We start from the raw sequence: 16,619 nt of genomic DNA on the forward strand, positions 1-16,619 counted from the left end.
CGGAGAGCCCTGTGGCTGAAGTACTGGCCGGGAGATATTCAGTCCAGGGCGAAACTCTGTACTATCCCGTGTGAGGGGGAATATTTATTCAGAGCAGTCCTGGACGAACTACTGGAGAAGGCCGGGGATGATAAAAAGAAATTCCCAAATCTTTTGTCCCCATCTTAACGACGTCCGTTTAATAGAAGGAGATTCGGTCAAGGGAGAAGGTGTAACCCTTCACCTAATAGAGACCGTCCCAGATGGGAGGATAGAAGAAGAAGAGGTACGGGCTTCATGTTCAGACGCTCGTCGAGAGAGCGAAAAAGACAGAACCAATGACTAGCAATTCCCGTGGGGGGTAGACTGTCATCCTTCCTCCCAGCATGGCTACAGGTCACCAATAGTGACTGGGTGCGGAATGTGATATCCGCCGGACTCAGGTTGGCGTTCACTCAAGTCCCACGGGATACCTTTAAACCAACACCCTTAACGTTCTGATAGAGGTTCCAGAGTCTGAGAGAGGAAGAGGATTCTACTCTCCCTTATTTCCTAATCCAAGAGCCGGATAAAACATTCAGAACGATTATTTGCGTTTCCTTAAAGAATTTTTGGTTAAACGCACCTTTAAAATGGAATCCATTAGTTCTACAATAAAGATGCTGTTTGAAGGGTGGTTTATGGCGGTAGTGGACTTAAAAGACGCATACTATCATGTGCCCATCCACGCAGATTTCCAGCAGTTCCTGAGAGTGGCGGTATCAATAGACGGTATAATCCGTCATTATCAATATAGAGCCCTTCCCTTTGGTCTCTCAGCAGCGCCCCGGGTATTTACAAAAATAGTGGCCGAAGTTATGACTCATTTACGGGAAGTTGACATCTTTATTATCCCATACTTGGATGATTTTTTGATTGTGGGAAATTCAGTGGATCATTGTCTATCTCAGATAAAAAAAGCTAAGTCCAGATTAGAGAACCTCGGATGGATAATAAATTACGAGAAGTCCCGATTTCAGCCCTTAAAGGTCCAGAAGTTTCTAGGCTTGCTGTTAAATTCAGAAACTCAGCAGTGTCTGTTACCGGTAGATAAATTACAGCAGCAGGTTCTTCGGGCAATCGATAGACCCTCCATGACCCCCAGGCAGGCCATGTTCCTGTTAGGCTCCCTAACCTCATGTATCCCAGCGGTCAAGTGGGCACAATTCCACACTAGGGCCCTTCAGAATGACGTCCTGGTTAATAGCAGAACCTTAGAGGGCTTCTTGCAGGGTCAGGTATTGCTAAGCCCCTCAACTATTACATCTCTTAGGTGTTGGCTCGATGTCGGAAATTTAGCCTCGGGGGTGCCCTGGGTGATACAGATAACCCGCGTAATAACCACAGACGCTAGTCCTTGGGGTTGGGGGGCCCATATGGGGGACATAGTGGTACAGGGACAGTGGGACTCCGATGCTGAGATCTAATCTAACCAGAGGGAGCTGCTGGCGATTGAATTGGCCATTAAAAAACTCATTATGTATCTACAGGGCCATCATGTGAGGGTACTCTCGGACAACCAGGTAGCGGTAGCCTATGTCAACCACCAAGGTGGAACCCGCTCCAACGCCCTGATGCGGATAACGGAACGTCTCCTTCAGATAGCAGAGAAAAATTTTCTATCTTTAACCGCGCTCCACATCAGCGGAAAAGACAGCATGAAGGCAGACTTTCTAAGCTGCAGGGCCCTAAGGCAGGGAGAATGGGCCTTAAACTCAGACATCTACAACCAGATTGTCCGCAAATGGGGTCAACCGGAGGTGGACCTCTTTGCCACCAAGGAAAACAGGAAGGAAAAACTTTGTTCCCTAAATCCCAGGGAAAATCCACTGGCCGTGGACGCCCTCCTAATAAAATGGGACTTCTCGCTGGCTTATGCGTTTCCGCCTTTGAATCTTCTACCTCTGGTAGTGAGGAAGATCAGGGAAGACAGGGCAAGAGTCATATTGATTGCCCCCTTCTGGCCCAGAAGGACCTGGTTTGCATGGTTGAGGACCATGTCAGTAAGCGATCCTTGAGTACTGCCGAACCTTCCAGATCTCCTCTACCAGGGGCCAGTCAACCACCCACAAGTAGCGGGACTCCGTTTGACGGCATGGTGTTTGAGAGGACACTATTGAGGGATAGAGGGTTCTCAAAAAATGTAATCGATACACTCCTAAAAAGTAGGAAACAAACCACCACAGGTATATATGCTAGAACCTGAAGGCGATTCCTGTTCACCTGTGAGTTTAATATCAGGGATGGAATACCCGTAAAACAGATTCTAGAATTCCTCCAAGGGGTCTCGAGTTGGGCCTTTTCACTAGTACATTGAAAGTACAAGTTTCAACTTTAGGGGCCCTATTTGCATGCGACATTGCCGGTAACCATTGGGTAGCGAGATTCATTAAGGCAGTTACCAGATTGAGACCCATACTCAAAGATAGGTGTATGCCTTGGGACTTAAATTTAGTCTTGACAGCCATGACAGAAACCGTTTGAACCTCTGGATTCTGCTTCACTAAAAATGATATCACTTAAGACAGCCTTTTTGGTAGCAATAACATCTGCACGTAGAATAATCGACATACAGGCACTTTCCAGATTGCCCCCTTACACAGAATTCTTACAGGATAGAGTAATCCTAAGGCCAGACCCGGCATACCTTCCCAAGGTAGCATCTCATTTTCATAGGACACAAGAGATAGTTCTGCCTTCCTTCCTCCCTAATCCAACCAATCCTAAAGAACAAAAACTTCAGGCTCTAGATGTTAAGAGATGCCTACTTAAATATTTAGCAGCCACAGATCCTTGGAGGAAGGAGGACGCATTATTTTTATCCTTCCAAGGTCCCAGGAAAGGGTATAGAGTGTCAAAGCGCACGTTAGCAAGGTGGATTAGGGAGGCTATCTCTCTTGTCTACACAGCAGGTGGCGGTCCGGCTCCACAGAACCTGAGGGCGCATTCCACTCGTGCCATGGCATCATCCTGGGCAGAGAGATCGGGAGTATCAATTGACCAGATATGTAAGGCGGCCACCTGGTCATCTCCTTCCACCTTTTTTAACCACTATCGGTTAGACATGGGTGCCTCCTTAGATCTCACCTTCGGGCTAAGGGTGCTGCAGGCTGTAGTCCCTCCCTAAATTAGTTTACATCTCTGTAATTCTCTCGTGGTGCTGTCATGGGAGTCCGAATAAAGTATTAAGTTACGTAACGGTATTTTTCGGAAGCCCATGACAGCACCCTTAGTTCCCTCCCTTGTTCACGTATAAGGGTGCACCCCTTTAGAAGATGGTTTTCGCGAGTTCAACTTATGTGGGAGATGGTTTAAAGAATTGTAAATAGGATAGATAGGTTGTATATATTGTGTATATGCGGTGTACTAACCATGGTAGCCTCTCAAGCTCTGTAATCCAACTGATGCGTGGGAGAGGTGCCGCCCTTTTGTATCTGTAGGTTTCCTGTTCCCGAAGGGCGGATCCCCTCTCTCGTGGTGCTGTCATGGACTTCCGAAAAATACCGTTACCGGTACGTAACTTAATACTTTTATAGCATAAATGAAATACCAACAGAAAATAAGCGACCCAAAACAAATATTTTTCAGTAAAAATAACTCCTCTTTATTAGGTAAAGTATAAAAGAATTGCGCCATTTTCCGATACTTGTCGCGTCTTCATTTTTCATGATTTTGGGTTGGGTGAGGGCTTATTTTTTGTGTGCCGAGCTGACGCTTTTAATGAATACCATTTTGGTGCAAATACGATCTTTTGATCGCCCGTTATTGCATTTTAATGCAATGTTGCGGCGATCAAAAAAACATAATTCTGGTGTTTTGGCTTTTTCTCATTATGCCGTTTAGCGATTGGTTTAATATGTGCATGTTTTATTTTCTTTGTATTGTTTTATTTTGAATGGGGTGGAGGGGTGATTTGAACTTTTATATATTTTTTTCTATATTTCAAAATACTTTTTTGCAACTTTTGGCATTGCGAAGACATACAGCATTGTATCTTAATTAACCAGATGACTATTTTTAGCAAAAGAAGAATAGTAGAATGTTATCTGTATGTTGGCTTTCAAATTTAAGTGTAGATTTCTGGTTGGTCAAGAAAACAGACTTTTGTTTGTGTAAGCCCGTAATATTGACTTTTATTGTGCGCTTATCCTTGATCACTAGTGATGATTGCTGATATGCTAATTTATACATTGTGTTATGGAGCCAGTTTGTTGACTTCTAAAGCAGAGAGGGAAAAACTATGCAAATAGTTTAAATAATCAAGTAATGCTACTTGATCTCATCTCCATTCTTACCCTTCATGTAAATACTGAATGAGGGACACTTGTTAAGTCTAAAAATAGGTTACATGCCTCTGTATAAAGAGACTGAGAGAGAGAAACAGCCAGAGATTCTGCCAAGACATCCATACATCTTAAAAGGACCAGAGACAGGACAGCAGCCATTTTACAGCATGACTCCATTACGAGGGACACGGATGTATCATTCTATAGGAAACAACCTAGGGGTTTTCAGCCTGAGTTGGAAGAATACAGATCTCCATTGACCATCACTGAACCTTGGATACATTTGGAGAAGCCAGATTGTGATCCTCAAATCAACTGGCCTTGTATGGACTGTCATCTTCCTACGCTTGTCATTACCTCCTCTTTGTGTGCGTGCCACAGGTAAGGTAGTGACCCTGGAAGATCTGTAGTCACAGCTGCTACCACCCTAGCAAGTCAGTGGAAGGGTGAGACTCAGTAATGTGCATCATCTTGGGTACTGTGCTGGGACTGTTCTATGTGTTATCTGCCTGTTTTGTGGTACAATAAAGCATTGCCACTCTGTTTTACCCTCACCCTGTGTTGCCTGAATAACATTTTGCCCATGTTATAAGGAGAGCGGGAGTTCGGCAGGACGATCCATGGTCCATGCGTTTTCGGCTAGTGGGGGCGCTCATAGCAATTCGGCAGTGACAACCATAGACTTCTGCTGGAGGCCAACGCATCGGTGACCCACAATCATGACGGGGTCACTGAAGGGCGGGATTTCCGGCACGCTTGATGACGTGCCAGAAAAGATGTGGGCTCAGCGCTGGAGCCCACATCAAATGGAGGGAGTTTGACAATGGCGTACATTTACGCCTGATGTCAGAGAGGGGTTAAAGGGGATTGTTTGGTAATCATGTATACTTACAAGTAATTACAAAAATAACAGCTTCTAATGTTAAATAGTATATAGTTAGGACAAGAAAATATTATTTGTGTAAACCATGTGTAGATATAAAAATACAGGCAAATGGAGCTCCATCTAGTGACAGTGCAAAAGTGCCATCATAGAGTAAAATGTATCCTAAGAGAGTGTCACTGTCAAGGTGGAAATGAGATTAATGAGAAGGTGACGATCTGATCGCAAGCCTTTTGATTTATGCTGGCTTTTAACCTCACTTGTATGGACTAAGTGAATAAAGAATTATATTTCACTATATCGTGGAGCTGGACATTTATCTTCATTACTTTATATGGAGGTTGTGTGTGGCATATACAGGGGTGAGCTGGTATATGGAGGTTGTGCGTGGCATATACAGGTGTGAGCTGGCATATGGAGGTTGTGCGTGGCATATACAGCAGTGAGCTGGCATATGGAGGTTGTGTATGTGAAGCAATGGCTGGGGAGACTACGGTACACAAGATGATGTGCAAACAACACGGTTAATTTATGGACAGGCAAGGAATGAAGTGATAGAGACGTGTAAGCAGAGGTATGCAATGACACAAGACAATTTACAAGAGTGATAATTTTTTGCTGGGCCATCAAATAGCATGGTGCTCCAACTATTACAGAACAATATATTTTCCAACAGGCAAAACACAGTAAACGCAGTATGATGCTACTTTAACTATAGCCTCACTGGCCTCTGCTACGCAGGCCACAGCTGCCGTGCTCTGTCTATTGCAGCCTATCCTAAGCCCTAACATATACACACAAGGGGTTACACACAAGGGGTTAAAACTCGCAGTAACGTTGAAGCCACAGTCTAGTCTCGGGGTCCCCCAGCAACACTGTAAGATGGTGCGCACGTCTTTCTGGAAACTCTGAAACGTGGTCTTCTACTTGCTTGAGGGTCCTGGAGATGCTCCTTGAAAACGACATTCCTTTCTTGTATTTCTTCATGGCTCCTCACAGGACAGCCACCTTTGCTATCCCCATTAGAGTCTGCACAATCTCATAAGTTTAGTCAGACCGTCTGCGCGTCTTTTCACAGATCCAGGCACGCCAGCTTCCTGCAGCAGCTTCAGCTCAGCACACGTACAGGAAAAGAGCCCTCCCCTCTCCAGTGCTGGCAGAACAGCACACACAGTCTTTTGCATGGGAGACAGAATGTACCTGTTATGAATGGGTCACCGAGGAGGAAAACAAGACCAAGCTAAGTCACAGAAAACCAGAGAGGTTGGTAACTACACGGATTGCAGAACCCTGAGCCTAACCACACAACTAACAGCAGTCGTGGAGCATACCTACGATGATTCTAGATGCCTCGTCACAGCCGGAGGACTAAATAAGCCAAAAACAAGAAAAGGGGAAATCTAAACTGCCCCAGAGCAGGCCCCAAAGGAATAGACAGCCCCCACACATGTATTGACGGTGAGACAAGATGAAAGCACAAACAGGTAGGAAAATAGGCTGAGCAAATGATGGGGCCCACACTAACTAGAAAGGACAGGAAAGGAAAGATACATTCATGCCAAAAAAAACCTGCAAAAATGTCGAATACTTCTGATAGCAAAAAATACCCTGAAGTCACTAGACTTCTCCCACTATATCAGCACTCTGGCATATTCTGAGAACAGAGCAAAAAGAGGCCAATCTAATAAGGGACAAAAAGCAAACTGGCACATACAGTGACAAAAGAATGGAACTTCAGCACAGCCCCAGCCGGGGCTGGCTGACCACACAAAAAACTGAATAGACCAAACCAAAACAAATGTGAACATTAGCAGAGAACACTTAGCTTGAGAAGGCAGGAACTGAACTGGAAACCAAGACCTCAGGAGGCAGGAAAAAAATCACCAGCATGGGAATAGGGAGTCGGCTGTCTTAAATCCAGTCTGAGACTCCAGATGTCCAATCCTCATCCTCATTATCAGGTGGCAGGTCTCTTAATTAGATCAGCTTCATTACCTCCTGCCACCACCAGAGGGAGCCCAGAAAGAGAACTCACAACTCCTCTGTCAGCACAACCAGCTCCCTCACCAGAAACCAGAGGCAGACCAGAAAATGAGTTTGCAACTGTACCCCCCCTTGAGGAGGGGTCACCGAACCCTCATCGATGCCACCAGGCCGTTCAGGATGGGCCCCGGTGAAAAGCACGAACCAATCTATTGGCATCAATGTCAGAGGCAGAGACCCAAGAATTATCCTCCTGGCCATAACCCTTCCATTTGACCAAATACTGGAGTCTCCGTCTAACCAAACGAGAATTCAATATTTTCTCTACCTCATATTCCACATTGCCTTTAACCAATACAGGGTCAGGAGGCGCCGCCACAGGAACTACTGGCTCAACAAACCTCTTCAACAGAGACTTATGAAACACGTTATGGATTTTAAACGCAACTGGAAGAAGCAGGATTAAGAATCTCCAAGATCTTATAAGGTTCAATAAATCTTGGCTTGAACTTTGGAGACGCAACCTTCATAGAGATATTCTTTGACGACAACCAAACCATATCGCGCACTTTAAATCGGGGACCAATGGTCCTATGCCGGTTGGAAAGCCACTGGGCCTTTTCCTGAGAGTGACAACTTATCCACCACTTGGTCCCAAATCTGCTGCATTCTCTCTACCACAGTGTCCACACCTGGGCAGGTTGAAGATTCCACTTGCCCTGAAGAAAATCGAGGGTGAAACCCAAAGTTACAGAAAAAGCGCGACATCAAAGTGGCAGAACTAGCTCTATTGTTTAGCGCAAATTCGGCCAAGGGCAAAAATGAGACCCAGTCATCCTGATCAGCAGATATATATCATCTCAAATAGGACTCCAAAGTCTGGTTTGTTCTCAGTCTGTCCATTGGTCTGAGGATGAAACGCAGAGGAGAAAGATAACTGAATTCCCAGATTGGAACAAAAGGCTTTCCAGAATCTGGAAACAAACTGGACTCCTGTCCGACACAATGTTCTCAGGAATCCCATGCAACCGAACCACCTGTTGTAAAAACAAGGGCACCAACTCTGAGGAAGATGGCAACTTTGGGGGTGGTACAAGATGGACCATCTTTAAAAATCTATCACAAATCACCCAGATAAGTCATTCTGTGACAGACAGGAAGTTCAGAAATAAAATCCATTGAGATATGGGTCCATGGCCTCTTGGGCACCGGCAGGGGCATCAACAACCCCCTAGAACGAGAACACGGTTTAGACCGAGAACAAATCCCACAGGACTGCACAAAATTCCTGACATCACGAGATAAGGCAGGCCACCAAAAAGACCGACTCACCAAATCTCTGGTACCAAAAATACCTGGATGACCAGCCAATGTGGAGCAATGAACTTCAGACATCACTCTCTTCCTCCACTGGTCAGGAACATACAATTTTCCCATAGGGCAATGCTCAGGTTTGTCCTCCTGAAATTCCTCCAGGGCACATCTCAAATTGGGCAAAATGGTAGAAAGAACTACCCCCTCACCTAGTATGGTAGTAGGCTCGGTCACAATAAGAGAATCAGCAAAGAAACTCCTAGAAAGGGCGTCTGCCTTAATATTCTTAGTGCCCGGAAGAAAAGAGACCACAAAATTAAAACGTGCAAAAAACAAGGCCCACCTAGCCTGTCTAGGATTCAAGCGTTTGGCCGACACCAGATAAATCAAATTCTTGTGGTCAGTGAGGACCACAACTTAATGTCTAGCTCCCTCCAACCAATGTCTCCGCTCTTCAAATGCCCATTTCATGGCCAACAATTCCCGATTCCCCACATAGTTACGTTCAGATGGGGAGAACTTTCGAGAAAAGAAGGCACATGGATTCATTTTAGAAGTCACAGGATCTTTTGGGGACAAAACAGCTCCTGCACCAATCTCAGAAGCATCTACCTCCACCTGAAATGAAAGTGAGACATCAGGTTGCCGTAAAACCGGAGCCGAAGTGAATCTCCGCTTAAGCTCCTGAAATGCCGAGACAGCCTCTGGAGACCAATTCAGCACATCAGCGCCCTTCTTGGTCAAATCAGTCAGTGGTTTCACAATACCAGAAAAATTAGCTATAAATTTACGATAAAAATTAGCAAAACCCAAAAACTTCTGGAGAGCCTTCAAAGAAGTGGGCTGAACCCAATCATAAATGGCCTGTACCTTGGCCGGGTCCATTTCAATAGTCGACTGAGACAAAATAAATCCCAAAAATGAAATCCTCTGTACACCAGAGGCATTTCGATCCCTTAACAAGCAGGGAATTCTCCCTCATAATCCGGAACACAGTCCAGACATGTTCCACATGAGAATCCCAATCACTGGAAAAGATCAAAATATCCAGATAGATAATCAAAAACTTATCCACAAAGTCACGGAAAATATCATTCATAAAGGATTGGAAGACAGAAGGGGCACTAGTGAGCCCAAAAGGCATCACCAGGTACTCAAAATGTCCCTCCGGAGTATTAAACGCCGTCTTCCATTCATCACCGTGCTTGATGCGAGTAAGATTATATGCCCCCTGAGGTCAAGCTTAGTAAACCAGCAGGCACTTTTAACTCTGGAGAATAAATCAGAAATCAAGGGTAACGGATACTGATATTTAACCATCATCTTGTTAAGGGAACGATAGTCAATACAAGGTCTTAATGAACCATCTTTCTTAGGCTGGTTTCACATTCACGTTAAAACAACGCTGCGCACTGCGTCGGTAAGCCCCGCCCCGATCCGGCTCCCTGCCCGCCCCATCCGGGATCACCGCCTACTATCGCATTTGCACGCATGCGATCGGCGCACCCTATCTTTAGCATAGGGTGCGCAGATCATGCGCTGCCAGTGTGAAAGTAGCGTGCTGCACACTTTTAACGGTGCGCCGTGCGCGCAGAAATGCAGCATATTGCATTTTGGGGCGCACAGCGCACGGTCAAAAATGCGCAGCACGCTACTTTCACACTGGCAGCGCATGATCTGCGCACCCTATGCTAAAGATAGGGTGCGCCGATCGCATGCGTGCAAATGCGATAGTAGGCGGTGATCCTGGATGGGGCGGGCAGGGAGACGGGGCGGGGCTTACCGACGCAGTGCGCAGCGTTGTTTTAACGCAAATGTGAAACCAGCCTCAGCCACAAAAAATACCCAGCAACTAAGGGTGAAGAGGATGGTCTAATATGACCCTTCTCCAACGACTCCTTAATATAGGATTGCATAGCATCATGTTCGGGTACTGATAAGTTGAAAAGCTGACCCTTGGGAAATTTACACCCAGGCATCAACTCAATTGCACAGGCATAACTCCTATGAGGAGGCAAAGACGCAGACTTACTCTCACTAAATACATCAGAAAAATCAGCCAAATAATCAGGAATATCATGAAACTGAGGAGGTGGAGAAAACAGGAATGTCTCTAAGGACACAGTGACAACCCCAACTCACCACAGACACAGATTTCCAATCCAAAACTGGATTATGAGTTTGCCAAAAGGGAAACCCAGAACAATAGTATCATGCAAATTGTGCAGCACCAAAAATTTACAATTTTCTTGGTGGTCTGGGGCAACTCGCATTATCACCTGGGTCCAGAACTGGGGTTTATTCTCCGCCAGAGGAGTAGCATCAATACCCCTCAAAGGAATAAGCGTCCACAGAGGTATCATGGGAAAACCACAACGTTTAGCAAAGTCCAAAACCATCAGATTCAAAGCAGCTCCTGAATCTACAAAAGCCTTAGCGGAAAATGTGGATAAGGAGCAGATCAGAGTAATTGCCAAAAGAAACTTAGGTTGTACACCGCCCACCAGAAATGTGTGTGCAAAATGTTTCTCTCGTTTAGGGCAGACAGAAATAGTACAAGAGGCGTCTCCACAGAAAAAACACAGCTTATTATGCCTTCTAAACTCCTGACGTTGCGCCCTAGACAAAACCCTATCACATCGCATAGGTTCAGACGCTTGTTCAAAAGGTGGCAGCGCCTCCCGTGTAGTTTTACATTCACGTAAACGCCGATCAACTGGAATGGCTAATGACATAGACTCATCAAGACCAGAGGGAACAGGAATTCCCACCATAACATGTTTTACGGTCTCTGATAAACCCTTCCGAAAGAGAGCTGCCAATGCACCATCATTGCATGTAGTAAGGATCGCCCACTTTCGGAATTTTTGACCATATAACTCTGCAGTAGAGTTGAGCGAAACGGGTCGAAAAAATTCAAAAGTCGCCGACTTTCGCCAAAGTCGGGTTTCATGAAACGAAACCCGACCTCAGCGTGAGGTCGGCCACGAGGTCGGCGACTTTAGCGCCAAAGTCACGTTTCAAAACATGCTTCAGCGCCTTTTTTCAGCCAATGAGGAAGAGCGGACACTGTGGGCAACGTGATGACATAGGCAGTGGTCCCCACCATCTTTGAGAAGGGCATGCAAGTGATTGGCTTGCTTTGGGGGGCATCACAGGGGGTATAAAAGGGCGTGCACGCCGACCGCCATCTTACTTCTGCTGATCTCAGTATAGGGAGAGATGCTGCTGCTGCAGATTCTGTAGGGAGAGCGTTAGGCAGGGAAGAAGAAAAAAAAATCAGCTGCTGCTGCTAGCGATTTTGCCTGTACAACACACCAGTCACTGTGCAGTGCAAGGGGAGGCTATATTTTGGTGCATCATCTCTGTTAGTTATTAGGCTGACTTTTAAGGCTACCTGGTAGCTGCATTGCTATGTGCCCACTGCTGAGCAAACTGCTTTTTTCAAAGCAATCCAGATTTTGTTTTGTCCTTGTGAGTTACTGAGCGTTCATTTTTCACACACTGTACAGCGGTGTACGCTCCTCTCTCAGTACCGTGTAACGGCTGTTATCACGGCCACAGTGAAGCTATCTGTGTGTGACTCTGTAAGGATAAGTCGAGGAGTTGTTCCATTCTTACAGACCTCCACATTATAGTTTTGTCTGTTTTTCAAACAGTGTAGTCTATTTGCTGTTTGATTACATTCAAAACTATAGAGCGACAGCGTGTGTCAGTCTGTATACTAAAAAAACACGGAGCTTGACAATTTAACATACACCGGACAGCGGTGTACGTGCACGCTGCTCTCAGTACCGTGTAACGGCTGTTGTCATGGCCACAGTGAAGCTAAGGGTGTGACTCTGTAAGGATAAGTCGAGGAGATGTTGCGTTCTTACAGACCTACACTCTAGGGAGATTCCAATCCTGCCCTGTTGTGAGTTCATTTTTCCCTTCAACACTGAGGCCCGATGAACTCCCTCTTCTGGTAAGGAAAGGTAGTGAGCCTGATTATCAGGCATCTGAGCCTAATGATGATGACTGGCTGAGTGGAGTTACTGACTGGATATAAGGCTGTCGACGCCCTCCCGCTCTTCTAAAGCTAAGTTTTCTGCTCTACTTTTTGCATTTGTGCTTTGACTTCGTTTTTGCTTTGTTTTTCTGTATTTCTGCCATTCCCTGCTGGGGTGAGCTGAATTCCTTTAGCTCTGTCCTCTGAAAATACCTGAGTGCTGATTTAGTTTTTGAAGCCTAGCTGCTTCAGGGCCTTTTTCCATATCAGCTGGTTGGCTTATGTCTTTTACAGGGTTTTGGCAGATTGCAGATAGCAACCTTCCTTTCCTGTCCTGTTTAGATTAGTTTGGGCCCCATCGTTTGCTCAGCCTATCTTTCTATCTGTGTGAGTGTTTTTTCATCTTGCTTCACCGTCATTATATGTTGGGGGCTGCCTTTTGCTTTGGGGTCTGCTCTGGGGCAGTTTAGATTTCCTTTTCTGTCTTTAGGCTATTTAGCTCTCCGGCTGTGATTGAGGGGTCTAGGGCATCGTAGGAACCCCCCACGGCTACTGCTAGTTGTGTTGATAGGTTCAGGGGTCTGCAATCTGATAGTTGCCAACTTCTCTGGTTTTCTGGACGTAGCTCCTATTTTTGTGTCTGCCTCCTACGGTGACTCTATCATAACACTGCCCTGTCCTATATAACATTTTTCACACCTGCCAAATTCATCCTGTCATACAGCGGTGTGATATACACTGGGCCTGACACAATACGTCAGTGTCCAGAAGTGTGTAAGGACATTCCATTTCTCCCGTCCTATATAACATTTTTCACACCTGCCAAATTCATCCTGTCAAACAGCGGTGTGATATACACTGGGCCTGACACAATACATCAGTGTCCAGAAGTGTGTAAGGACATTCCATTTCTCCCGTCCTATATAACATTTTTCACACCTGCCAAATTCATCCTGTCATACAGCGGTGTGATATACACTGGGCCTGACATAATACATCAGTGTCCAGAAATGTGTAAGGACATTCCATTTCTCCCATCCTATATAACCTTTTTCACACCTGCCAAATTCATCCTGTCATACAGCGGTGTGATATACACTGGCCTGACACAATACATCAGTGTCCAGAAGTGTGTAAGGACAATCCATTTCTGCCATCCTATGTCACATTTTCACACCAGCCTAATTCAGTCTGTCATACAGCAGTGTGATATACATTGGGCCTCACACAATACATCAGTGTCCAGAAGTGTGTAAGGACAATCCATTTCTCCCGTCATATATCACATTTTTCACACCAGCCAAATTCAGCCTGTCATACAGCGGTGTGATATACATTGGGCCTCACACAATACATCAGTGTCCAGAAGTATGTAAGGACATTCCATTTCTCCCGTCATATATCACATTTTACACACCAGCCTAATTCAGTCTGTCATACAGCGATGTGATATACATTGGGCCTCACACAATACATCAGTGTCCAGAAGTGGTAGGAGAATTAAATTCTCCCCTGTCCTATGTACACCTTGTACCTTGTTTTACAGTTACATATCGTTGGTGGAATTGTGGGTACATTTTTCCAAAAAAATTAGGAAGTGTGGTGTAAGAGGCCGTGTTAGTGGGCTGGGGTTGCCAGCTGTTAATGATGGTGTTGGTGTTGGATCTGCTGGTAGTGGCAAAAGCGAAATAACACCTAATGCAGGAGCTGTTAAGCCTGCGTCATCATCTGGCTCCACAAGGCCTCGAAGGCTCCCTTTTCTGGGAGTAGGTAAACCGCTTTTAAAGCCAGAGCTTCAGGAACAAGTTTTGGCCTACATTCCTGACTCGGCCTCCAGCTCTATCGCCTCCTCTTCTGAACTTGTAAAAAATAAAAGCACTGAGTCGTCTTTGGAGGCTCATGGTCATGAACCACACCTTTCTTTGTGTCCTTCACCCCAACCAAAATTGAAGGATGCGGCAGGCCACACAACAGATTACTCCATGAAGCTGTTTTCACATACCATGCCTGGGTTATCAAGTGAAATGGTGAATTACCCAGGCCAAGATGAATCTGACATGGAGTGCACTGATGCACAGCCACTGATAGATGATTCTGCTGGTACAGTCACTCAGAGCACGACATTGTCCTCGCAGTGTACTGAGCCAGATTCTGACCCTGATGAAACTCAGGTGCCCCTTCCCGCATACTATACCACCGTACACGGTGACACAGAGGAAGGTGCACATGATCTTGAAGAGGAGGTGATGGATGACCCAGTTGTTGACCCAGATTGGCATCCATTGGGGGAAGAGGGTGCCGCTGCCAATAGCTCGGAAGAGGAGGAGCATCCGCAGCAGGCATCGACATCGCAACAGCTGTTATCTGGCAGGCACGGATCAGTCCAAAAATGGGTTACAAAAAGCCAAAAAGTTGCTGGACTGCTTGGCCAGACGGTCAAAATAGCACAGCGTGCAAGGACGCAAAATGTCTTCCATAGTAGGAAGAGTGCAGTGTGGCACTTTTTTGAACAAAATCCTAATGATCAGGCCAAGGTTATCTGTAAGAAGTGCGCAAAGACCTTTAGCCGAGGGAAAAATCTGAAAAATTTGAATACCAGTTGCATGCTTAGACATTTAACCACCATGCACTTGCAAGCGTGGATGGAACACCAAACCTCAAGTACCACATGTGCAAATGCTCCCAAAGAAGGTAGTCAGCAACGCTACATTGTTTCCCCCACTGTAAGCCCACCGGTTAGCACAGCAGCAAATGTTGAGGTGTCGTTGCAAGGCCAAAGCTGTCAGGGAATCACAATGTTATATCAACGAAAGACTGAATCTAGGACATCAGAAAGAACACCAACTCGATCACCATCATCAACCCTCTCTCAGTCCGCCCTGTCCACCGCTAGCTCCACCATAGGCATCTCTCAAGTCCAGCTCACCCTGCCAGAGACTATGAGTAGGACAAGAAAGTACTCATCCTCTCATCCGCGTACACTGGGTTTAAACGCCCACATTGCCAAACTAATCTCGTTGGAGATGATGCCCTATCGGTTGGTGGAAAGCGCAGCTTTCCGCGAACTCATGGCCTACGCAGTACCACGCTATGAACTACCCAGTCGCCACTTCATTTATCGCAAAGCCATCCCAGCCCTCCACCTTCATGTGAAAGACCGCACTCAAGCAATCAGTGAGTGGAAAGGTGCACCTCACAACTGATGCACGGTCCAGTCGGCATGGCCAGGGCCGTTACGTGTCCATCACTGCGCACTGGGTTAATGTGGTGGATGCAGGGTCCACAGGGGACAGCGGTGGTGGGACTGTGCTGCCTAGCCCACGGTATAGGAAACAGTTGGCTGTAGGCGTTCGACCCGCCTCCTCCTACTCCTCTAGAAGCAAAAGCTCGTCCCCAGAGCGCAGTCGCAGCAGCACTCCTTCCGCAGCTGCCTGTGTTGCACACGAGGTGTCCCCCTATCGATCAGCTACTGGAAAGCGTCAGCAGGCTGTGTTGAAGATGATGTGTTTGGGCGACAGACACACCGCGGAGGTACTGGCCGACTACTTTCAGCAACAAACTGAGTCATGGCTGGGCAGTCTACATCTTGAGGCAGGCAAGGTAGTCAGCGATAACGGCCGTAATTTTGTGGCTGCCATAGCCCTTTCAAAACTCAGACACAGACACATACCTTGCTTGGCTCACACCTTGAACCTGCTGGTGCAGTGCTTCCTCAATAATTATCCAGAGTTAACAGGCCTGCTCCAGAAGGTTCGAAAACTGTGCTCGCACATCCGCCAGTCGCCCGTACACTCCAGTCGTATGCAGAAGCTGCAGCGATTGCTACACCTTCCCAAGCACCGGCTAATTATCGACGTTGCAACAAGGTGGAACTCCACCCTGCACATGGTTGAGCGGCTGTGTGAACAGAGGCAGGCCATAATGCATTTGTGGGAGGATACCCGGACAGGCACTTTGAGGGCAGACATGGAGTTGACAGGTGTGCAGTGGTCAAAGCTGAAAGACCTCTGTAAAGTCCTTCAGTGTTTTGAGGAATGCACACGGCTGGTAAGCGCAGACGACGCCATCATAAGCATGAGCATCCCACTTATGTGTCTGCTCATGCAAACTTTGACGCACATTAAGGAGCAGGCATCTGCAGCCG

Source organism: Dendrobates tinctorius, unplaced genomic scaffold (genome assembly GCF_039654945.1).
Source record: "Dendrobates tinctorius isolate UK_male_01 unplaced genomic scaffold, ASM3965494v1 ptg000233l, whole genome shotgun sequence".
Lineage (NCBI taxonomy): Eukaryota > Metazoa > Chordata > Amphibia > Anura > Dendrobatidae > Dendrobates > Dendrobates tinctorius.